Genomic DNA, 24,891 nt, shown 5'->3' with positions numbered 1-24,891 from the left:
GTAAGTGGCACTTGGTGGGGGCTGGGTGGGGAGAGGCTGGGGACGTTGAGAGCCTCACTGGGCTATGATGGGACCTGGTGGGACATGGGGATCCCAGTACCTGGGGGCTCCAGGGATGTGGGGAGCCAATGAGGGATTTCCAGAGGAGCAGGGCAGCCCAGGAATGCGGTCTCTGGGGAATTGGGGTGCCATGGGAATGGGGTGCCTCGGGAAACGGAGGCACAGGGGGTGGGGATCTGGGGAATGTGGGTCCCATTGGGTGGGGGGGACCAGGGATGGGGCTCCCAGGGGAATATGGGCTGCAGGGATTTGGGATCATGGGATGCAGGTTCCAGGGATGGAGGGTCCTGCGGCAATGGGGAGCGCATGGGATGGGATCAAGGGGAGGGGAGTGCTGGGATATGGAGATTCTGGGAAATGGGCATCCTGGGATGGGGGTTCCCAGGAGAGGGAACCTAGGGAACGAGGTCCCATGTGTCACCCCTGCCCTTAGAGGGGTAACAAGTTGCGACGTGGGTGTGGACCCTCACAGAGGACAGCAGGCAGCAGCAGGGTCAAACATGGAAGGCTCTTTATTATCTGACTCCAATCTACTTATATACATTTTGTACAGCGGGCCAAGATTGGCCCAAGGAGGTTAAAATCTCCTGACCTAATTGGTCACTTACTTTCAATCAAGTTCTCTCTCAGAGAACAACTATGCAAAACATATAGATAATTTCTAAGAATACAATATTGTTTACATGAAGCAGCATGAGAATCAGGCTGCAAAGGTTCAAACACTTGAAAGCAAGAAATGCAGGGGCGACACCCATGGTTGGGGTCCCAGGGGAATGGGGGTCCCAGGGATGGGCAGTGGCTGCGTGGACACGTGGGTTGCAGCTTCTTCACTGGGTGCCTCAGATTCTGGGGTGACACAGACAAAAGCAGAGACCTACATAATATTGGTGGTCTGGGGAACACCAGGGGGTTGCCATGGTGCTCCAGGTCTGTGCTCCCCACACTGGCACTCTTTCCTGTCTTTATTTCTATTTGTTCTTATTTTCCTCACTATTGTACACTCTCCCTCCCAGTTCATGGCTCAGCAATCCCCAGGAGCACCTGAGCAGGTAATGAGTTGAGGGGATGCCAGGGAGGGGGAAAGGGAGTGTGAGGGTGCAGGGAGGGGTGGGGAGGCTTTGGGGAATGGGGATGTGGGGCTGTGCCCCCCCCCAAAAAAAAAAAAAACAAAAAAAAAAAAAAAAAAAAAAAAAAAACAAAACAACCTTTCACTTTCTTTTTCCTGGCCAAGAAGGAAGAGGCCTTTGTGCTGAGATGGGAAAGGGGGGACACTCTGTCCTGTGGGAAAACCAGGGGGGTCCTGACCTGGGAGGTCCCTCTTCTGGGGGTGACATGACCTGGAAGAATCCAGTCCAGGACATGGCACATCCTGGCATCAGGTGATCCTGCCAGGGGATGGCAGTTCCGGAATTGTCCCGGCACGTTCCTGGTCGAGTGCCTGTCCCAGGGGTGCCACATCCTGGGGACCCCTGTCAATCCAAGTGTGGGGCCCAGCCACGGCCCAGCCCCAGTGCACAGGGATGGGCATTGGCCAGCCCTGCTCTGGCCAGCCCCAGCTGGCAGCCAGGACCTGAGGGTCCCTCCTGCCCCCTTGGCTTTGATTCTGGCAGCTTTAGAGCTGCTGCAAAGGTGAGAATTCTGTGGGGGAAAAAGGCCTGGCTGTGGTTTGCTCAGCCCTGCAAGAAGCACAAAAGCCAATGGGAGCCCAAGCAGTGGCTCTGGGAGGGCCTTTGATGGTTTTCAGAGCAGGGCTGGCTGGAAACAGCCCCTGCAGGGGCAGCTGTGAGGGAACCAGTCCGGAAATGCAGCAATTGATCATTTTGTCCCTGACAAAAGCAAGGGGCTGAGAGAGCCCCAGAAGTTCTGCAAATCCCACACCCATCTGCTCAACAGCCTTACCAGGACGCTCCGCCTTCCTTTCTCAAACGTGCAGCCCTTTGGAACTGCCAGAAAAAATATTTGGGTTCTGCCTGTGGCCTCCAGACAAGAGGGAAAATTTTGGAAATATTGAGCAGTGGCTCTGCCCCACAGCCATGATGTGGCTGTGGAGAATGATCCTGTGTGGATTCCAGGTGTCCCCCCATCCTCCTCACCTGCACAGGGCACAGGGAATAGACAGGGCTCTGCCCCGCCCCTTCCCTCTCCCATTCCGAGCACCCAAAGCTGTGGGGGCGTTACCCTGGCAACGGTCAGTCCCGACACATCGCGACAGTGGCTTGGGACACGCTGTCACAGTCGGTTCACACACCCCGTGACAGTCCCGGCACTCGCAGCGCGATGGCAGCTGGGCCCTTCCCAGTGCTCTGGGACCACCGTGCCGGTCCCTCCTTCCCGCAGAGCCCAGCCCAGGGTCTCTGCTCCCCCGCCGGGCCGGGGTCTCCCCTCGGCCATTTCGGCCCCTCCACCCTCGGGGCTCCCCACTGGGGTCCCGGTCCCTCCATCCCGGCCCCTCCCACCCGGTGCCCCCCGGCCCCTCCGGCCGCGCCCCCCGACAGCCGCAGGGCCGGCACCGGCAGAGGCTCCCGAGCTCCTGCAGGATGAGACGTTCCTCGGGCAGCGCCGCCTGAGCGGGGCCCGGCTCCCTCCCGCCGTCCTTGCCCGCAGCACTCGGGCTCCAGCAGCCCCAGGCTGATCCTTCGGGATGTGCCCACCGCTCCCGCAGCGCTGCCCTTTGTCGGGAACAAGCCCAGGAGTGCCCAAATCGTCCCCAAGTCCTGGTCTGGTTCCTCCTGTGAGGCTGTGCCTGAGCCCTGAGGGGGTTTGGGAGGCCGATGGGTGTCACTGCTCTGTCCCAAAATCTCGGGGCAGCAGGAATGGCAAGTGGTGCCCCACCATGCCCCGGCCCCTTGGGCCTCACCTGAGCACCCTGTGCAATTCCCAGTGCTCCTGCTCCACCTGCATGGCCAGGTGCTGTTCCCGTGGCCACCTGCTCCAGCCGCTCCCGCCTCAGCCGCTGCTCCAGCTCGGCCTTCCTGGCCACATGGCACAGGCACTGAATCATCCCCAGCACCAGCAAAAACCACCAGAAAACCATCCTGGCAGCCAAAAGAGCTCCTTGTAGGCAGAGCTGGGGGCACCTGTCCCACAAAATGTGTCCAGTGCTCCAAATTGCCAGGAGAGGTAGTGGAGTTGTGTGTTTGTGCATGGGGGTGGTTTAGGAGGACGGCTGAACTTAAGGAACCCCAGCACTAATTCTAACACCTCGTTAAGGCTCTGCAGCATCCAGAGCAGAACAGAGGCTTTGGCCCAGCCAGCTCCAATTTTGCCCCATTTTGCGCTTTCAAGCCACTGCTCCCAGCTGGGCTGTCCCTGTGCTCCAGCTGGAGCTGCAGAGCCCTTGGGGCTGTTGTTCTGCTCTGCTCCTCCTCCTCCTCTCCCTGTGGCTGGTCTCAGGACCAGCAGTGGCCCAGGAAGAGCAGGAACTCCAAACGTGGGCTGGAGCCCCCTGAGGAGCCCTGGCAGTGGCAGCACCGAGCACCTGCTTTCCTCAACAACCCAGGGGAATTCAACATTCCCAAAGCTGCTGTGCCAGGACTGAAGGAGGAAAAGGGAGTGAAAGGCTGAAGGTCTTCAGGAATGGTGGCATAAAGCCATGAGAGGTGCTGTTGTGTCCCCGAAACTTGGCTGGGCAGTCGGTGCTGCCTTCCCTCCGCTCAGGAACTTCACGGTCACGTGTGTTGCACAGGGCGTGTGCCTGGTCCCAGGACGCTGCTACGCTGCCACTCAGCACTACGATCCAACCTGCTGCCTTGGCCTCTTCTGCCCGCTGCCGGTGGTGGTGCCGGGACCGATTGGTGGCCATGAGTTTGCAAAAGGAGCGATTTCCCCTCCTCCCTCCCAGCCGAGGCCGCCATCGGCCCTGAGGGGATCGAGCTGGCACTGGGGCGCCCCCTGCTGGCCGGGAGTGCTCCCTGCAGCGCCCCCTGCTGGAGGCTTGATTTGTGTAGCGCCCCCTGGTGGACAAGGTCATAACTGCACCAGAGATGAAAAACCAGCCCTGAGCGGGTGGGAAAGTTCTGGGTTTGTGTTGTTTGTTCTGTTCTCTTCCAAAATTTTTGTGGTAAAAAGCTGTTGAACACTTTCTTGCATTTTTTTCCTGGAAACCCAACAATTTTTGAAATTATAAAAAGTTTTCAGGCATGGGTTTTCTTTCCATTCCAGGAAGGTTCCCACTTCCCTTGGCAGACATTTGCCTTTTAAACCAAGACAGTTGCCAGCTCCTGGGTTCCAGCGTGGATGTGACAGACACTCCAAGAGAAGATAGGGTCAGACAAAGGGCCACTTCATGCTCTGCCTTTGAAGCCCTTGGGCCACCGAGGGCCCTCCTGCCAGGTAGGACTTCTGGTCACTCAGCCACTGAGGAGCTGGGTTTGGCAGAGTGTCATGCTGTCCCCAGTGTGCCATGGCTGACAGACTGATTGACAGACAGGACCCTGTCTCACCAAAAGCAAGGCCTGACCCACCCCTGCCACACATTGGTGTTCCAAAATGTCTCGAGATATCAAACGTTTCCTGTCTCTGACACCCCACCCTGTGCCATGGCCTTATCCAGGCTGCCCTGGAAAAGGGGGAGGCTCTGGGACACCCACAGGGGCTTTGTGACATCACTGTTTGGGGAACACGGCAGAGGAGGGGTTTGAGACAGGGGAGAAGAGAATCCAGAGCCTCCTGAAGGCTGCGTTGGCCATCAGAGCAATGAAGATCCAGGGCCCTGATTAGTTTCTCTGGTGGAGGAAAAGTGCTGGAGGAAGAGTCTGGGGTTTGTTCCTTGTTGGGGGCTTTCCCTGGAAATCATTCCTTTTGTGACCCTTTGGGATTCTGCACCTTACTGCAGTTGCTGTTGGTTTTGTTCTCTCTTTGCTGTGTCAGGAAATTGCTCTTCTCTCAGCCCTTTGGGATCTTTGCCTTTTGAGCCTCCACTGGCAGGGGGAGGGGCAGTTTTTATTAGCAGCACAGACACGTGTGAGTGCCCTTGGGTGGGGGACCCCTCAGTGCCCCCCAGTGTCATGGCACAATCTCACAGATGTCACTGGGCTCCTCTGGATGCCCATGGGGTCCTGGAGGCTCTTTGTAGGTCACCTGGGGTTCCTGGGAGATGGTGACACAGAGAGGCCCTGCAAGAGACACCAACTGGGGGAACCAAGGTGGGGGATGACATCGGTGGGTGACTTGTCACTGTCCCCTCCACCACTGTACTCACACCGTGCCTGTTTGGTGCTCACGACGTGGGTGTACAGAACCTCCCCCTCCTCTGGGGGGGCCGGGGGCTCTGGGGGGGCCCCCTGTGGGGATAAATGGGATGTGTGGGAGGGGATGGAGAGTTGTGGGATGGGCATAAAAGAGGGGCCACAGCTGGAGACCCCCCACTTACCTTTCCTGGTGCTTCCTGGTGGCTGCAGAGGAAAGAGGGGAGAGGTGACTGTGGGGTCTCCAGAGCCCTGACCCCTCTAAGATTCCTTAACCCTCAAAGGACCCTCAATTCCCATAAGGACCCTCAAGCATCCCTGAAGTTTCCCAGAATTCATGAACCTCCCCAGTGCATCCAGCCAACTCAGCCTCAAGAACGCAAAGCCCAGCAGGGCCCCTGAAAAAAACCCCAACATCCCTGCAGGATCCTCCAGCACCTTCCTAACCCTACAGGACTCCCAGCCAAGGTCACAATTCTGGGACTTTGGGTGCTGCCCTATTGCTCCCCAACTCTGTGGGGCTTCCTACAGCTGCTCTGGACCCCTGCCCCTTCATTGTTACCCACCCAGGTGGTGCCACCAGTGCCAGGTCACAATTACACCCACAAGCAAGACCAGGAACAAAAGGGATCCACTGACTCCTGCAGGCACTGCAAGAAACAGAGAGGGAGACATCAGGATCACCCATCACCACAGGGGGTCCCGTACTCCCTGGTGACCCCGTGTGACCCCACCTGTGTCCCCATGTCCCTGCTGTGACACCTCCAGGGCCAGCTCAGGGCTGAGTGCCCGGAACACGCGGTGCCCGTCCTGTCCCAGCTGGTTGGTGGCCACGCACTGGTAGGTGCCTGAATGTCCCACATCGACGTCCCCAAGCTCCAGGACAGGACCCTGGGCCACCTCCTGCCCATTGTGCAGCCAGGTGAAGGTGACAGGGGCTGAGCCCACCTGCACTGAGCAGTGCAGGGTCACGTTGTCACCTGTGTGCACCTGGTGTGACAGGGGCCCGGGGGTGATGGTGGCATTTGCCACAGGCACTGCAAGGACACAGAGAGGGCTGAGTCTGGGGGGAGGGTCTGGCACCCAGCAAGATGGAGAGAAAGGGGGGATGAGAGTGGCCTGGAGGATGCTGTGAGTGGGGTCACCCTCAATCCAGGCCTCCTGCTCATCCAGGACAGTGACATTCATGGGGACACTCTTGGCCACGCTGTCCCCATTGCTGACCCGGCACTGGTGTGGCCACTGTCATTGTCCCCAGTGTGGTGCAGCTCCAGGCAAGGGCCAATGCCCAATGGTGCCCCTGAGCTCCCCCAGTGCCAGGTGAAGGACAGGGGACCTGTCCCCGTGTGGGGGTGCTGAAATTGTTTCATAGGTTTTTCAGTTGTAAGTTTGATGTGATTTGGACTTTAACCCCAGCCAGGTAAAGTTCTTGGCTTGGAATGTTCTTATCAGAAACTGATAAGAGTTTCCAAGGCAACCTAATCCTCTGCCCAGAGTTTCGGTCATCCCATTGTCTTTTCCCCCATCACAATGTATATTCTCCCCCCCCATGCCCATCATCCCCCAGGCCCAAAACCTTCGGAGAGGTGTCGGACAGTGATTGGTGGATCTCCGAGGACCCCACCTTAATCAACCTGATTTGTTAATGTTGTGTATTGCATTTGGCCTTACCCACCTTGCTTTGTTTCATTGGTCTTGTAACTTGTGCCCACCCCTGAGATTTCTGGGGAACAAAACCCCCTTGCAAACCAGGCCCGGGGTCACTCTCCAGAGGCACAGGCCTGAAACCAGGGACTGCCCCTGTGTTTCCCGAATAAAACCTTCTTCCTGAGCCTTAAAGAGTGTCCCCTTTTTCGAACCACGGCCGTGACAGCCAAGGCAAAGGTGCTGCGGAGCCAAGACCCACGCAAAGGTACTGTTGGGCGTATCAGAGCTAGCAAGGTGGTCCAGCCGAACACTGGGCTGGCCTGAGAGACAGATACGCGAAGCAACATCCCCGCAGCCACTGCACAGCTCAGCACCAGGCGGCCCCCAAGTGCCACCTGTGCCCCAGGGGGCTGCGCCCACAGGGTCATCCCCGAGAGTGAGATGGGGGTCACCAAGGGACAGTGAGGGACACAGGGAGGGTCGTGAGGAGTAGGGGGACCGCAGTGCTGAAGAGGGGGCACAAAGCTTGGGTGTGCCTGGAAAGGAACCCAAGGAACAATGGGGGGTTCAGGGAGGGAACACCTGGAGAGGGACAGGGGGGATGCCAGGGAGGGTGTGGGGACCCAGGGAGGGGATGGTGGGACCTGGGGACCGTGGGGGGAGATCAGAGAGGGGTGGAGTTCACCCAGGGAGGGGTGAAGGGACCCAGTGAGGAGTGGGGGGACAGGGACGGGGACGCGAACAGTGATGGGGGGACATGGAAAAATGTTACAGGAAAGATGGGGGTACCCACGCAGTGCTGGGGGACCCAGTAAAGGACCTGGGAATGGATGGGGGACCTGCCACAGGAACTGGGGGACCCTGGCAGTAATGAGGGCTGCCAGGCAGGGCTAAGGGACACAGGAGCTTCTCAGACAGCTCTAACTTGACCCAACAACAATGGAGGTGCCCCTAAGTGACACCCTGTGAGTGCCCAAGTGCAGGAAGAGCTTCATGTGCTGCTCCAGCTCCATCCCCCATGGCAGGATCCACACTGGATGATCCCCAGTGACCCCCAGTGGGCACAGCCCCCGTGATTCGGGTTGGGAAGACACCTGGCTGGGGCTCCACATCCTCCTGGCTCTTGGTGGCCTGGATTTCCTTTTCATTCCTCTTTGTTCTTTCAAACACCCAACACCAGGGTAAAAATAAAGAAGCTGAACTAAGACAAGGATGGGGAGCATGGGAGGATCTTCCAGGGGATGTGAGGGATGCTGGGTGAGAGGGAGTTGAGGGTTCCTGGCAGGGACTTGGGGGTGGCTCAGGGCTTTGGGCACCCCAGGCCGAGCTGCTCCACCTGCACTGCGAGACCCTGGTGGAAGTTCTGGGGCAGCTGATCAAGGACCCCCTGCCCTGGAACTGTCCCCACGTCTCCCCTTCCCGGTTCCCAGTGTCCCCTGTCCAGGATCCCTCTGTCCCCACTGTCACCCCCTTTGCCCCTTGCCCATTCCTGTGTCTCCCCACTCCCAGTCCCATCCTGCTCCCATCCCAATCCAGATCCCATTCCCGGTCTCATTCCCTGTTCCTGTCTCATATTCTCTGTCTGGCTGCCATTCCCCTATTCCCAGTCCCATATTCCCTGCCCTGTTCCCATTCTCGTATTCCCAGTGCCGTTGCCCGTCCCACATTTTCATTTCTCTATTCCCTGTCCCGTTCCGATTTAGCAGTTCCCAGTCCAGTTCCTGTATCCTCGTTTCCGATCCCGGTCCCATCTCCCTAATCCCCATCCCTTATTCTCTCTCCGGCTGCTGTTTCCTTATTCCCTGTCCCGTTCCCATATTCGCATCCCTGGTCCCATTCTCGGTCCCTGCTCTGTATCTGCAGTACCATTCCCGGTCCCTGTCCCCATTCCCTGTCCCTGTCCCCATTCCTGGTCTCAGTCCCCATTCCCGGTCCCTATCCCCATCCCCATTCCCGGTCCCCATTCCCTGTCCCCATTCCCGGTCCCTGTCCCCATTCCTGGTCTCAGTCCCCATTCCCGGTCCCTGTCCCCATTCCCGGTCCCTGTCCCCATTCCCTGTCCCCATTCCCATTCCCTGTCCCCATTCCCTGTCCCCATTCCCGGTCCCTGTCCCCATTCCCCATTCCCTGTCCCCATTCCCGCTCCCCTCCTACCGGACGCCGCCGCCATCGCTCCGCCCCCCCCGGCCCTCCCACGACTGGGGAAACCCCGCGCTGCTCCCGGCCACCAATCACAGCGCGCGATCGCTCCTGTATTTGCATAACCACGCCTCTGCTTTGGCCCCGCCCCTCGCCGGCTGCAGCCGCGTGGGGGCGCTGTTTCCTCCCAGTTCCCTCCCGGCGCTCCCGGTCAGAGCGATACTGGGAGGGAAAGCGCTCCCAATTCCTTCCCGCCGCTCTCAGGATCGCTCCCGGTGCTCCCAGGATCGCTCCCGGTGCTCCCAGGATCGCTCCCGCTGCTCCCAGGATCGCTCCCGGGGCCGCGGGGCCGGGGCCGCTTTGGAACTCCCCCAGGGCAGAGCACGGCAGCTTTTGGGTGTCGGCACCGCCCGGGCCGGGCTGGGAGCGGAGGAGGAGCGGGAGGAAGAGGAGGGAGAGAGGAGGAGGACGAGGGAAGGCAGGAGCGGCAGGAGGAGGAGCAGCAGGAACAGGAGGGACAGAGGAGGAAGAGGAGGAGCGCGACAAAGTTTCCCCGCCGGAAGCCGCAGGTGAGCGGGGAGCGGGAGCTCACCCCAAATCCATCTGGGGAAGGTCTCCGGGAGGGTTTTTTGCGCGGCAGGGGATGTTTGGATCTTGCAGGAGCCAAAGCCGAGCCGGACATGCCCCTGGAGGGATCTTGGGGGATCCCACGTGGCCATCGCCCGGTAGCGGCGGCAGAGGGGCCGTGTCGGGTTTGGGACCCCCGGGAGAGCCGGGGGGGAACGCGGGAGCCCCGGAGCGGGGAGAGCGCAGAGGGGCGATCCCGGAGCCGGGGGACCCCCGGCAGCCTGGAGGGGTGGGGGAGCCTGGAGATGAGCGGGGTCCGGGCCCCCCCAGGCTGAAAGGGGCGCTGACTTCTCCAGCTGCACTTGGGCGGCGGAATCGTCAAACCCAACGCGCTCAGCCCTTGTTTTCCCCTCCAAACCAGGATTTCCCGTTCCCAAACCTTGGCCCGATGGAGGAGGAGGAGGCCGGGAGGAAGAGGAAGATGGCCCGGGAGCCCCAGGCAGGTGAGGAGGAAGTCAGTGCCCCTTTCCCCCTCTCCTGCTCCATCTCCCCGCCCAGCCTGGCCCCGGCTGCAGGACAACTCTGCTGCCGACGCCGTCCTGCCTCAGCACTGAGGGGGGTCTCCTTCCCCTTCCCTGTGGAACGGAGGCAAATCCCATCCTCTCCTTGTCCTTCCTCCCCAGACACTGAGCTGAGGATGGAGCCCAGGGAGGACAGTTCCCCGCGGCAGAACCTCGTGGAACAGGAATCCAATGGGGAGGAAAAGCTCCAGAGATCCCCCACGAGGAGGGGCTGCAAAGGCACATCACCGCGATCCGAGGAGGAAAGACACACCCTGGGCTGGGGAGGCGGCCAGAGATGCAGCTGGAGCCTGGAGCTGGGGCTCCCTGAGCAGCTTCACAACGGGGAAAAGCCCCACAAGTGCTCGAAATGTGAGAAGAGCTTCAGGCAGAGATCCAAACTGATCCGCCACTGGAGAGTCCACTCTGGGGAGAGGCCCTACGAGTGTGATCAGTGCAGGAAGAGGTTTCAGACCGACTCCAATCTCCTCCTGCACCAGCGGATTCACACGGATGAGAGGCCCTTCCGCTGCCCCGACTGCAGGATGGGATTCAAGCACAACTCCACCCTCGTCACCCACCGGCGCATCCACACCGGGGAGAGGCCCTACAAGTGTGGGGAGTGTGAGAAGAGCTTCAGCCAGAGATCCTCCCTGATCCTCCACTGGGGAATCCACGCGGGGGAACGGCCCTACGAATGTGGGGGGTGTGGAAAGAGCTTCAGACGGAGCTCCCACCTGATGGTCCACCAGAGGAGCCACATGGGGGAACGGCCCTATGAGTGTGGGGAGTGTGGGAAGAGCTTCAGGACGAGCTCCCACCTGATCCAACACCAGAGGAGCCACACCAGGGAGAGGCCCTACGAGTGTGATCAATGCGGGAAGAGGTTTTCGACCAGCTCCAATCTCCTCACACACCAGCGGATTCACACGGACGAGAGGCCCTTCCGCTGCCCCGACTGCGGGATGGGATTCAAGCACAACTGCACCCTCATCACCCACCGGCACATCCACACTGGGGAGAGGCCCTATGAGTGTGGGGAGTGTGGGAAGAGCTTCAGGCAGAGATCCAACCTGATCAGACACCGGAAGAACCACACTGGGGAGAGGCCCTACGAGTGTCCACACTGTGGGAAGAGCTTCTCAGACATCTCTAACTTGACCCAACACCAACTGAGCCACCAACAGCAGCCCTGTGACTGGCCCGAGTGCGGGAAGAGCTTCGTGTCTGCTGCAGCTCCATCCCCCATGGCAGGATCCACACTGGATGATCCCCAGTGACTCCCGGTGGGCAGAGCCCTGGTGATCCCTGGTGCTGGTGATCTTTGTTGGGAAGACACCTGCCTGGGGGCTCCCCACATCCCCACATCCTTCTGGCTCTCAGTGGCCTGGATTTCCTTTTCATTCCTCTTTGCCTTTCAAAACACCCAACACCAGGGTAAAAATAAAGAAGCTGAACTAAGACAAGGATGGGAAACATGGTGGGATCTTCCAGGGGATGTGGGGCATAGTGGTGTGAGGGAGTTGAGGGTTCCTGGCAGGGACTTGGGGATTGCTCAGGGCTTTGGGCACCCCAGGCTGACTGGCTCCAGCTGTGCTGGGAGACCCTGGTGGAAGTTCTGGGGCAGCTGATCAAGGACCCCCTGCCCTGGAACTGTCCCCCTGTCCCAGATCCCAGTGTCCCCTGTCCAGGATCCCCCTCTCCCTACTTTCACCCCCTTTGCCCCTTGCCCATTCCCGTGTCACCCCACTCCTGGTCCCATCCTTCTCCCATCCCAATCCAGATCCCATTCCCGGTCTCATTCCCTGTCCCTCTGCTGTATTCTCTGTCTGGTTGCTGTTCCCATATTCCCAATCCCACATTCCCTGTTCTGTTCCCATTCTCGTATTCCTGGTCCTGTTGTCAGGCCTGCTGCAAGGCCTGCATTTCCATTGCTATATTCTATTCTATTCCTGTATTCTCAGTCCCGTTGCCATATTCCAGTTTTCCTTCCCATCTTCGTATTCCCCATCCCGTATTCTCTGTCCGATTGCTGTTTCCATATTCCCTACCCCACTTCCATATTCCTAATTCCAGGTCCCATTGCAGGTCCCTCTCCCATATTCCTGGCCCCATTCCTGGTCCTTGTCCCACATTCCCCATCCCTGTCCCCTTTCCTGTTCCCCATACCTGGTCTCTGTCAACATTCCCAGTCCCTGTCTCCATTGCTTGTCCCATTCCCATTCCCAGTCCCCATTCCCAGTACCATTCCCCAGGGCCGCCTCTCACACGGGGCCCTGAGGGCTCCACAGCTCAGGCTGCCTGTGGCACACAAACCCTTCAGCCCAGCTGCTGTCCTTGGCCGGCTGCACAGAGCACAAGGCTTTGGCCATTTCTCAGAGGCCCCCAGCTGGCCAGAGCAGCCCCTCCTGCCAGCACCTGCTGTGCCTCAGAGCCCTCCCTCATGCTGGGGACAGGGAGGGGACACGGGCCTGCAGGAGCATCCTGTTCTTGGGACAGGAGCAAGGCTGCAGCTCCAGCCTTTGGGCCCTGGGCCGCAGCAGCCCAGGGGAGGCCCAGCTCCAGAGCTCCCAGCCCCGAATGGGTTTCACTGCAACATTTTGAACACTAATCCCCATCCCATATTCTCTCTCCAGTCGCTGTTTCCATATTTCTTTTCCTGTTCCCATATTCCCATACCTGGTGCCATTCTTGGTCACGATTATGTACCTCCAGTACTATCCCCTGTTCCTGTTCCCATTCCCAGCTCCAGTCCAAGTCCCATTCCTGGTCCCTGTCTCCTCTCACTGGACACCACTGCCATTGCTCCGGCCCCCCCAGCCCTCACATGTCCATGGAAACACGGCTCTGCTCTGGCCTGGGGTGTCCCAATGGCACCGGCACCCCCCCACTGGGTCACACCCAGCACACCAGGGGTTCCCAATTCCACAGAGTCCCCCTGCACTGGGATTCTCTGGGATGTCCCCGTGTGCAGGAGAAAGGCTCTGGTCACACCAGGGGGTGACCCATGGAGTGGAGCCCACCCAGAGCTCTCAGGGTCCCACAGGTACCACAGTGGGGACACTCAAACAACCCTTGTCATTTACGACTCTCCAGTGGGGGCTTAGCAGGAGGATAGAGAGGATCTCGGGGAGAAAGAAGGGCACCCAAAGATGGGTGCAGAGACCTCAGAGAGGGATTAGGGTGACATGGGAGAGTTGGGTTTTGAAGGACCCAGGCAACAAAAGAAGATGAAAAGACAGAGCAGAGAACTGAGAAGGGATGTGGGATGCCAGAGAGGGATGGGGACCCCAGGCAGGGCAGGGGGACCCAAGGAAGCTGTGGGGGCTCCCCGTGCCCATCCCTGTACTCACTGTGCACCGTCACACAGAGCCGGGCGCTGCTCTTCTGCATGGCCCCCCCTCAGAGTGCACCTGGCAGCTGTAATTCCCAGAGTGGGAGACCCCCACAGCAGGCACCAGGAGCTGTGGGGACCCCTGTGGGCCCCCCACCAACTGCCTGTCCCGGTAGAAGAGGTGCAGGAGGGGGGCTGGGGGCCGCAGGGGGCTGGGGGTGCTGAGGCAGCTGAGATGGAAGGTGGACCCCTTGATGGTCTCGGAGCGACCCTCCAGCACTGGCACTGTGAAGAGCTCTGGGAAGGAGAGGGGAGGGGGATTTGTGACTCTTAAGGTCCTGGGGAGGGGCTGTGGGGTTGTAGGAGTGGCAGCTGTGGGGTGCTCACCCTGCACGGTCACTGTCACCGGCGCCAACTCACACGACCTCTCTGAGACCCAGGATTTCACCCCACTGCCTCAGCAGTAGTGGCAACTGTGGTTCAGCTGCAGAGGGGACAGGGACAGCTCAGTGCCATCACGGAGCCCCCCCCCCCCATTTCTTCTCCTCACAGTAGAATGACACCAAGGTGACCAAGTTGTCCTCTGAGCCCTGGCAGTGTCACTGTGTCTCCCTCCAGCAGCGGCTGCACTGACACCTGCAGCACCAGCAGCACCTGGGGTCACCAATCCCAACACTGGGGTCACCTTGCACCAGGATGTTCTAGAATGTCCCCTGGTGCAGGAAATGGGCTCTGGTCACATCAGGAGGTGACCAGTGGAGTGGAGCCCACCCAGAGCCCTTGGGGTCCCGCAGATCCAAGGCTGGGGACACAAACTCCCCTTTCAGCCTGAGAATCTCATGGCAGGGGCTGAGCCCACTGACAGCTCTGTCACATGTGTAGGGTACCACTCCTGGTGATGGTGAAGTGGTCAGATCCCTTCTGCCCCCAGCGCTGCCTATCCTTGTACCAGGTGGTGGCACCGGCGGTCCCCGAGCCCTGGCAGGTCAGTGTCACCCTGTCCCACAGCACCGCCGGTGTCCAGGGGGGCTCCACCAGGAGCTGGGTGGTCTGGGCAGCTGTGGGTGACAGGGGACACCAGCCTGCCAGGCTCACTCATGCCTTGGGAGGGTTGACCTGGAACAGAGACTAGACAGAGCTGAGAGAATAAAGTAGATATTTATTTAAAGGCTTTAAAGGATACACCTTGGGCAGTACAGGAGCCTGGCCTGGGCTACACCCAAGGTAGATCCCAAAGTGGTCACAAAAGCTGCACGACCAATCAGTCACGAGGTCTCACAGTTTTGTATGTTTTGGTTCATTTGCATATTGGGGTTAATTGTCCAATTACTGCTTCAAGCTATGAAGTCCCATCACCATTGTTTTCTCTCTTCAGTCCACCATTGTTTGTGCTTTTGGGCCTGAAAACTTGTAACCATAGTCCTTGGTCTCCAGCAGGAAAAGGTTCTGTTTTGTCTACCTGTTCTGTGAGGAGAGCTTACTGACACTTAATATGAGATTCAGAACTACACCCCTTGGCAGCACAGAATCTGAAAAAACATGAAAGATAAAACTTAAGGCATCACCACTGTGGGGCTGGGGACAGTGGGGTGGGGACGTGGCATCCCCCAAGGTCTCACTGACAAGGCCAAAGGTCTGGGCTGGAAGGGAGAAGGGACAGGGCTGGGTGGGGGTGGCACTGCAGGGACAGTGGCACCTGGGGGTGGAGTGTGGGGCTGTCCTCGAGCTGTCCCCATCGGACACCAGAGTGCCACAGACCTGTCAGGGATGGGGACACTGTGGCCACCTCGGGCCCAGGCAGGACAAGGGACAGTGTGGATACCCCAGGCATGGGGACACCACGGCCACCCCGTGCTGGCACAGGTCACTCCCACCCACCAGCACCACACCCCCATCCCTGTGGCCCTGTCCCCATGGTCCCATTCTGATGGCACCTGTCCCCATGGCCCATCCATATGCGGCTTGTCCCCTTGTCCCTGTCCCTACATCTTTGTCTCCCTGTTCCTGTCCCCACTGCTGCCCCAGCCCCATGATGCCTCTTCCCACATTCCTGTCCCTCCTCTCCTGTGCCCCCTTTCCTGTCCCCAGAGATCAGTTCCCCTGGTACTGTCACTCTTTTTCTGTCCCCATGACTATCCCATGACCCCGGTCACCTCATTGCACTGACTCTGCTGGCCTTGGGGACTTCAGGGGACCCCACAGCCCCCCTGTGCCCCCTCCCCACCAGTCTCTGCCTCACCAGGGCCCATCCCCAGGGTGTCAGGCCCGTGCCCGGGGCACTCACCCCACAGGAGCAGCACCACCTTCCCAGCCATCCCCGTGTCCCCAGCCATGTGGACTGGCTGTCACTCGCTGCTGTGGCCACTGGTCCCCTGGGTGGCGGCTCTTTGGACAAAGGGGAAGGAAGTGAGGTCATGTCTGTCCCCACGTGTAGGTGGCCCTTGGTGGGGGCAGGGTGGGAACAGACTGTGGGCATAGTGGGGACATTGTGGGACTTGTGGGTGATGGTGGGACACGGTGGGACATGGCGGGGACCTGGTGGGGACACCATGTTTCCAGTATTTGAAGGCTGGGGGCTGTAGGGAGCCAAGGGTGGGTGCCCTGGGGGAATCAAGGTCCCAGGGCAAACAAGGTCCCAGGGGCTGGAATTACCAGGATGGGGGTCCTGGGGAATGGAGGTCCTAGGGAATGGCAGTCCTGGGATGGGGATTCCAAGGAGGAGGGGCCAAAGGAATGGGAGTCCCATGGTTGGGGTCCCAGGGGAATGGGGGTCCCAGGGATGGGCAGTGGCTGGATGGGCCCAGGGTTCACAGCTCCTCCCCTGGGTGCTTCAAATTTTGGGGTGACCCAGGGTCCAGAGCTGCCCCCGGTGTGCTTGTGGTTTGCTGGGAGCCACCCCGGGTGGATTCCAAGGGCTCTGGATCTGTGCCCCCCCAAACACCAGAGGCTTTTTCCTCTTTTCATTTCCTTCATTTTTTCTGTCACATTCACAACTCCCCTTTTTCCTGCTCGGCGATCCTGGGGAGCTCCTGAGCAGGTAATGGGTTCAGGGGACCCTGAGGAGGGGAAAAGGGGGTGCAGGGGCTGTAGGAGAGGTGGAGAGATTTGGGGGCTGTGGGTGTCCGGCTGTGCCCCCCCGCACTTTAACTTTCTCCTGTAGCAGAAGGAAGAGGCCATTTGTTCTGAGTCAGACAGGGAGGGGCGGGTTCTGTTCTTGGGGGGCAAATCCAGGGGGTCCTGTCCCTGTTCTGGGGTGTCCCTGTTCTGGGGGTGACACATCCTGGGGGTGGCACATCCCAGCCAGTGGTGTCCTGTCCTGGGAGAAGGGCAGGGAGGGCTCAGTCCCTGAGCGCCGTCACAGCCAAAACGGACTCGACTGGGGGAAATGAATTGAATTTATCATTCCTCACTTCAGAGCTCAAAAAGGAGAAGTGAAACACGTCTGAAAAAACCCTTCCTCTCTTGGGAAAGGCTCCAGCGGAAACTTTCTACCGGCTCACAGCCCCCTTCGGGCATCCCCTGCTCGGCCGGGGGCTCCTGCAGGGCTGCAGGGGGGTCTCTGCTCCCCGGGGACCCCCACGGGCTGCCGGGGAATCTCCGGAGCCCCTCGTGCCCCTCCCTCCTCCCTGCAGGGCTGTTCCTCCCGCAGCCTCGGGCTCCTCTCGGCTGCCGCAATTCCATCTCCGCCATCCCTTGGATTTGCCCTTCCCAACACTGGGCGGCCCCAGCCCCTCCCCGCTCCCCCCGCCTGTCCCGGGGCGCCCCGTCAGTGCCCGGAGCTGTCGGTCCCGTTGCCACGGCAACAGCCGGTCCCGACACACGGCGACAGTGGCCTCGGACACGCTGTCACAGCCGCTGGGGACACAGGGCCACCGTCGGTGCCCGCAGCCCGGGACAGTCCCGGCCCCGGCAGCGCGATGGCAGCCGCGACGTGCGACAGTGACCCGAGGGCAGGACTCGGCTCCCGCAGTGCCGGGGGCTCCTCCCCGGGCTCCCTGGTCCCCTCGGCCCTCCCGGCACCTCCCTCCCGGCGCCCCCCGCCCGCCCCAGGGCCGGGCCCGGCGGAGGCTCCGCAGCAGCTCCGGGGCTCAGACGCCGCTCGGGGAGCGCCGGGTGCGGGGCTTTGGGCACCGGGGGGCACCGGGCAGGGCTGGGCCGGGGATGGGCTGAGCTGGGCTCGGCCCGAGGGGCTCGGCAGCTGCGGGATCGGTGCCCGTGGCCACGGGGCGGCACCGCCGCAGGTCCCCGAGCCCTTGGCCGGTGTCACCCAGAGGGGACAAACAGGGAGCGGCAGCTCCTTCCCCTGTGCGGGGCAGCTGCGAGGGAACCAGTCCGGAAATGCCCCAATTGATCATTTTGTCCCTGTCCCCAAGGGACTGAGAGAGCCCCAAAAATCCTGCAAATCCCACACGGATCTGCTCAACAACCTGACCGGGACCCTCCTCCGTCCGAGCTGACCTGGCACAGCTGAACAAACAAAAACCATTTCTCCCGCTTTAATCAAAAAGCTGCGTTTTGGGTGCCATGGGAGGGACAAGGGTCCTGTGCCCCCTGGCACTGGGGGAGGGAATGGGGAGCCCCTGGGGGTACTGGGAGCACTGGGAGCTCTGGAACGGGGAGCTCTGGGCAGCCCCACATGGGACCCCCCACTCGTGGCCCCCCCGGGCACGGTGGGCACCCACAGGAGCTGGGGGGGACACATACAGGGGGTGGCCTTGGGCAGGGAACTCCAGTGTCCCCAGTGTCACAGCATGATCTCGTAGATGTCACTGGGGTCCTGCTGTCCCTCGTGGGGTCCCAAAAGCTCCGCATTGGTCACTTCTGGATCCCGAGGTGGGGCAGGGCCAGGGGACACCAGTGGAGGCCCTGAGAGTGACACCAGTTGTGTGGACCTGGGTGGGGGGTGACACCCGTGGGTGATGTGTCCCTGTCCCCCCCTGTACTCACCCTCTGCCCGCTCGGTGCCCACGGGGGGGTCCTGTGGGGATAAGGGGGGGTCTGGGGAGGGGAAAAGGGGAGTCCCGGCTGGAGCCCCCCACTCACCTGTCCTTGGGCTTCGTGGTGGCTGCAAGGAAAAGGGGAGGAGGTGACCGTGGGGACCTGGGGACCTCTGAACCTTCCTGGGACCTCGGCAGCTCCAACCACCCACGGGATCCCCAAATCCACACTGGACCCCTGATTCCCCCTGGGTATTCCAAGTACCCCTGAACTCCCAGAATTTCTGCACCACCACAGTGCCCCCAAACCCCCCAGTGTCCCTGACCCTTTGAGCCTCCAGAACCCCAAGCCAAGCAGGGACGAACACCCCCCAAACTCCCACAGGATGCAAGAAAGATCCCCCAACATCCCTGCACAGCCCTCCAAGAGCTCCCCAAACCCTCCTGGAGCCCCTAGTGCTACTCCAGCGTTCCTCAAAGCCCACTCAGGGTCGGCCCTGGAGCCCAACCAAAACCCTCTAAATACTCCCAAATCCCCCAGGACCCCCAGCCAAGGTCACTGTGGGCTCAGTTTCCCCCAGCTCAGGGGCCCTGGGCACTGCCCATCTCTGCCCCCACTCTGGGGGTTTCCCATTACTCCAGGACCCCCACTCTCCCCATTGTCACCCACCCCGGCAGTGCCAGCAGTGACAGCCCCCGATGACAGCCAGGAGCAGGACCAGGAACAGGAGGGTCCTGTTGACATTCACAGCCACTGCTGGGGACAGAGAGGGACACATTGGGGTCACCCTGAACCCCAAGGGTCTTGAACTGCCCAGTGACCCCGTGTGACCCCACCTGTGACCCAGGGTGAGCCAGGGGTCACCTCCAGGGCCAGCTCAGGGCTGAGTGCCCGGAACACGCGGTGCCTGTCCTGTCCCAGCTGGTTGGTGGCCACGCACTGGTAGGTGCCTGAATGTCCCACATCGACGTCCCCAAGCTCCAGTAGGGGACCCTGGGCCACCTCCTGCCCATTGTGCATCCAGGTGAAGGTGACAGGGGCTGAGCCCACCTGCACAGAGCAGAGCAGGGTCACGGGGTCACCTGTGTGCACCTGGTGTGACAGGGGCCCGGGGGTGATGGTGGCATTGGCCACAGGCACTGCGGGGACACAGATGTGGCTGGCACCAGGTGAGGTAAGACGGCGATGCCTTGGGTGGGGTCACCCCCAGCCTGACTGTCCCCCTCACCCAGGACAGTGACATTCAGGGGGACAATGAGCCACACTGTCTCTGTCGCTGATCCAGCACTGGTAGTGTCTCCTGTCATTGTCCTCCCCAATGTGTTGCAGCTCCAGAGGGGGGCTGGTGCTCAGCAGTACCCCCGAGCCCCCCAGTGCCAGGAGAAGGACAAGTAACCTGTCCCCACAGCCACCACACAGCTCAGCACCAGGCAGTGCCACCTGTCCCCTGGGGGGGTGCCATGACAGCAACACCTCCGAGAGCAGGATGCCCTCAGGAGGGGGGACACCAGAGGACAGTGAGGTACTCAGGGGAGGTCAGCAAGGGGCAGAGGAACGCCAGTGAGGAAGAGGCAGTGCACAGCTTGGGGGGGCCTGGAAAGGAACCCCAACAAACAATGGGGGGTTCTGTGTGGGGACACCTGGAGTGAGATGGGGGAATCCCAGGGAGGGTGTGGAGACTCAGGAAGGGGATGGGGGCCTCGAGACTGTGGGGGAGATGAGAGAGGCATGGGTTTGACCCAGGGATGGGTGAAGGGACCCAGTGAGGGATGGGGGGCACGGAAGGGGACCCGAGTATTGATGGAGGTGACATGGAAAATGCTTATGAGAAAGATGGGGATATGCACATAGGGCCAGGGGCCCCAAGGAGGCTGTAGGGGCTCCCCATGCCCATCCTCACACTCACTGTGCACCATGACGTGGAGCCGGGCGCTGCTCTTCTGCACGGCCCCCCCTCGGAGTGCACCTGGCAGCTGTAATTCCCAGAGTGGGAGACCCCCACAGAGGGCACCAGGAGCTGTGGGGACCCCTGCAGGCCCCCCACCAACTGCCCGTCCTGGTAGAAGAGGTCCAGGAGGGGGGCTGGGGGCCGCAGGGGGCTGGGGGTGCTGAGGCAGCTGAGATTGAGGGGGGACCCCTCGATGGGCCTGGGGGGACCCTCCAGCACCAGCACTGTGAAGAGCTCTGGGAAGGAGAGGGGAGGGGGATTTGTGACCACGAGTCCATGGGGAGGGGCCGTGGGTGTGTCGGGGTGGTGGCTGTGGGGTGCTCACTGTGCACTGTCACTGTCACCGGCACCGACTGTGCCCATAGGGGCAGCCAAGAGTTCATCCAGCCCCTGCAGTGGTATGGGCCGCTGTGGTTCAGCTGCAGAGGGGACAGGGACAGCTCGGTCCCAAGGAGAGACATCCTCACCTCCTTGTCCCCATGGCAGAATCGCACTGTGGTCACCGACATTTCCTGCCGGCAGCGACAGCGCAGTGTCACCGTGTCCCCCTCCAGCATTGCCCGAGCCGGCACCTGCAGCACCAAGGGGCCTGCGGGACACGGGGGTCCCATCACATCGCCGGGGCACAGGAGTTCAGATGGGGTCCCCCATTGGGTCACTCCCAGTGCACCAGGAATCTCCAAGTCCCCAACTCGACACTGGGATGCACTGGGATGTCCCCGTGTGGGGATGTCCCCATCCCCAGAGGATGGGCTTTGGCCACACCAGGAGGTGACCCATGGAGTGGGGCCAACCCAGAGCCCTCGGGGTCCCTGCAGGTCCCAGGTTGGGGACACTCGAATGCCCCTCACCATCTAAGACTCTCAGAGGGGCTGAGCCCGGTGTCAGGTCTGTCACAGGTGTAGCTGCCACTCTCAGTGACAACAAAGTTCTCGGGTCCCTCCTGCCCCCAGCGCTGCCCATCCTTGTACCAGGTGGTGGCACTGGTGGTCCCCAAGCCCTGGCAGGTCAGTGTCACCCGGTCCCACAGCACCGCCGGCCTCCAGGGGGGCTCCACCAGGAGCTGGGTGGTCTGAGCACCTGTGGGTGACAGGGGACACCAGCCTGCCAGGGCCAACATGGGGCTGGGGAAAGCAGGTCTGGGGATGTGGCTTCAGGACTCACCAGCGAGGCCGAGGGTCTGAGCTAGAAGGGAGAAGGGACAGGGCTGTTTGGGGGGTGGCACCATGGGGACAGCAGCACAGGGGCACAGAGTGTGGGGGCTTTCCACAAACTGTGCCTGTGTGGCACAGACCCCTAAGGGACTGGGACACGGCAGACACCCCATGCTCAGGCAGGAAATGGGGTCACCATGGCCACTCCGTGGTGGCAGAGGTCCCCCCCACGAGCACCATGATTCCTCCCCACACTCCTGTCCCCCCATTATTGTCCCCATGTTCCTGTTAGCCCTCTCCTTCCCCACGGCCACCACATGACACTAATCACCTCATGCACTGATACTGCTGGCCTTGGGGACCTCAGGGTACCCTGGAGCCTCCCTGTGCCCCCTCCCCACTGGTCTCTGCCTCACTGGGGCCCATCCCCAGGGTGTCAGACCCAGGTTGGGGCACTCACCCCACAGGAGCAGTGTCACCTTCCCGGCCATCTCTGTGTCCTCGGCCATCCAGGCTGGCTGTCACTCGCTGCCAGGGGCGGCTGTCCCCTGGGTGGTGGCTCTTTTACAAAAGGGGAAGGAAGCAAGGTCAGGTCTTATCAACATGTGCAGGTGCCCTTTGTTGGAGGAAGGGTGACCACAAGCTGGGGACAGGCTGTGGGATATGGGGTTCTCAGGAGTGGGGGGATTCAGGGAGGGAAGTCTTAGGGGAACATGGGATCCAGGGGCTTAGGGTCATTGCATGGGGTTCCTAGGGATTGGGTGAGGGGGAATGGGGGGCTCCATGGGAATGGGGGATCATGGGAGAATCAAGGTCCTGGGAGAAGGAGGACTTCCGGGGATGGATTGAATGGGAGAAGGTTCCTTGGGAATGGAAGGTCTGGGCCATGACGATCCTGGGGAATGGCAGTCCTGCTGTCCGCCTGGATGGGGGTGCCAGGGAATGGGGACATCAGGAATGGGGGTCCCATGGTTGGGTTCCCAGAGGAATGGGGGTCCCAGGGATGGGCAGTGGCTGAATGGGCCCATGCGTCAAAGTTCCTTCCCTCACATTTTTAGTGCCTCACATTCTGAGGTGACTCAGGCCCCAGCAAAGCCTCCCAAGGTGCTTGTGGTTTTTAGGAGGTCACCCGAGGTGGATTCTGAAGGGCTCTGGGTCTGCATTCCCCCTGCCCTCCAGAGGCTTTTTCCTTTCTTCATTTCCATTTCCTTCCTTTTTTCCTCAATTTCACACTCCCCCAGTTCCTGGCTCGGTGACCCCAGGCAGCACCTGAGCAGGAAATGGATTGGGGGAACCCCAGGGAGGGGCAACAGGGAGTGCAGGGAGAGGTGGGGGCCTGGTGGGGTCTGTGGGCGTCCCCCCCAAAACTTTCACTTTCTCTCTTCTGCAGCAGAAGGAAGAGGCCGTTTGTGCTGAGTGTTGCACGGGTGGGGTGGGTTCTATCCTGGAGGGGCCCATTCAGGGGGGTCCTGTCCTTGGGGAGCTCCATGTTCTGGGGGTGACACATCCTGAGGGGGAGATCCTGTCCCAGGTGTGACACATCCCAGCCCAGGGGTCCCCACAGCCTCATCCATTACCTGCAGGCCCTGCACCCCCTTTTCCCCCCTCCTGGGGTCCCCTCAACCCGTTCCCTGCTCAGGTGCTTCCAGAATCACCAAGCCATGAACTGGGGGCTGTCAGAATTGAGGAAACAAGGAAGGAAATGGAAATGAAGAGAGGAAAAAGCCCCTGGGGGTTGGGGGGCACAGACCCAGAGCTCTTTAGAATCCTCCTGGGGTGACCCCCAGGCCACAAGCACCTTGTGGGGTGTGAGAAACGATGCCCACTTTTAAAATTTCATAGGTTTGCTAAACCTTAACAAAAGACAGCAAAAGACTGAATAAGGAGAAAGAGCAGCGCTGGGACCATGGAACTGAACCGCCATGTGCTTGTCTACAAAATATCTGCTCCACCTTTTATACTCCTGGTGTTACATCAGCCAACTTTGGCCCCTCCCAAAGCCTGTCAGTCAACTTCTCTTCACTGTCCATTGGTGGGGACTGCTTTCTTGCAATTTGATTGGCGGTCAGGTGTTGCCATGCCACGCCTCCTAGTGACAAGCCGGCCCCTCCCCCAATGCCCCAATCACTATTACGTGCAGTCATAGGTTGGAGACAGAAATCATGACTCGAGTCCTCCTGATCATGAGGCAAACAGCCTGTTTTATTCTTCAGAATCTTCTTATATTGGGAGTTTAAAATTCCCAGGTCTAGACAACTGATTGGTCTGGGCTTTAACACCACCCAGCTCTCTGGCCAATGATACATCTGCATTTAGGGTTGGAAGGGATTGGTTGAGGTCTCTGTTGAGTTTCAATCTGTCCTATGATTGCTCACCTAGGGACTTGTTTATCAAACTAGGAGAGCCTAATTGGGTTTCTAATTATAGCCAGATTTCTCTGCCCAACTACAGACTGCCTGTACTGTGACAGACCACCAAGGCCATCCCCTGACAAGAATACAAGGGGAGAGGAAAGAGGACTATGGGAGGACTTACCACAATAACATAACTATACATCAATAAAACTTCTCTTAACATACACATAATATTCATCCCCTAATTTTAAGAGCCAACCATTGCATTGCTCATCTATAACAAACCCTGCTGTACTTTTTCTATAAGTCATTTGACTTGAACAATTAATTTTTGTTTTCAATTTCGATGATTTACTTCTCTTGAGTCAAAGTTTAATTTTGGATGGGTCATACTAGCATCTCTTGACGTGGGTCAGGACAGTGGGAACAGAGAAAAAAAATATCAGGGTTTTTTTTTCAGCACAATGATTGGTGGAACTGGTGACATGAACTGGTTGGAGCAGACAAAGGGAATCACAGAGGTCTGGTATGGCTTTTTACTCTCATCTACCATTCCTATGGGGTTGCTGCCCATAGTAGGTGTATCTTGGTGACGAGTACAGAGGCCAGTTTGGTCCTGCCCTCTAGTCTTGATTGTAATTTATTTATCAATTGCACCCATATTGGATTCTGGAGGAAAAAGCAATTGAGGAATGAGAGAGGTCTGGTATGGCTTTTTGCCCTCACCTTACCATGCCTACAGGGTTGCTGCCCCCAGCAGGGCTATAGAATCTTCTCAGTGGTGAACACAGGGGCCAACCCGGTCTTGCCCTCTAGTTCCTGTCTTCCTCTACTTGTCGATTCCTAATGAACTGCCCCAGCACCTCTTATTGTTCCCTGTGTACTTCCCTTCAACAGACATTCGCAATCCTCATCCATTAAAACACGACAATTACATTAATACCAACAGAGTTCAAATTTCCTCCCCAAAGTGTTACTTAAAACAGTCCTTGAGCTGGCTGGTG

At 59.7% G+C, this 24,891-nt stretch overlaps 1 protein-coding gene and 1 long non-coding RNA gene across 2 annotated transcripts in view; both read left to right on the top strand.

Moving 5' to 3' along the window:
- Window positions 1-24,891, top strand: part of LOC310919539 (uncharacterized protein) — a 152,736-nt gene that overhangs the window by 51,062 nt on the left and 76,783 nt on the right. The window lies entirely within an intron of this gene.
- LOC310919540 lies at window positions 9,437-10,344 on the top strand. The gene is made up of 3 exons (XR_014591833.1): window positions 9,437-9,601; window positions 10,021-10,102; window positions 10,283-10,344. It is a non-coding gene; the product is annotated as an uncharacterized lncRNA (long non-coding RNA).

The sequence above is a fragment of the Zosterops lateralis genome (assembly GCF_965231275.1).
Source record: "Zosterops lateralis genome assembly, chromosome: 27".
Lineage (NCBI taxonomy): Eukaryota > Metazoa > Chordata > Aves > Passeriformes > Zosteropidae > Zosterops > Zosterops lateralis.
This window is presented reverse-complemented; position numbering and strand designations above follow the sequence as displayed.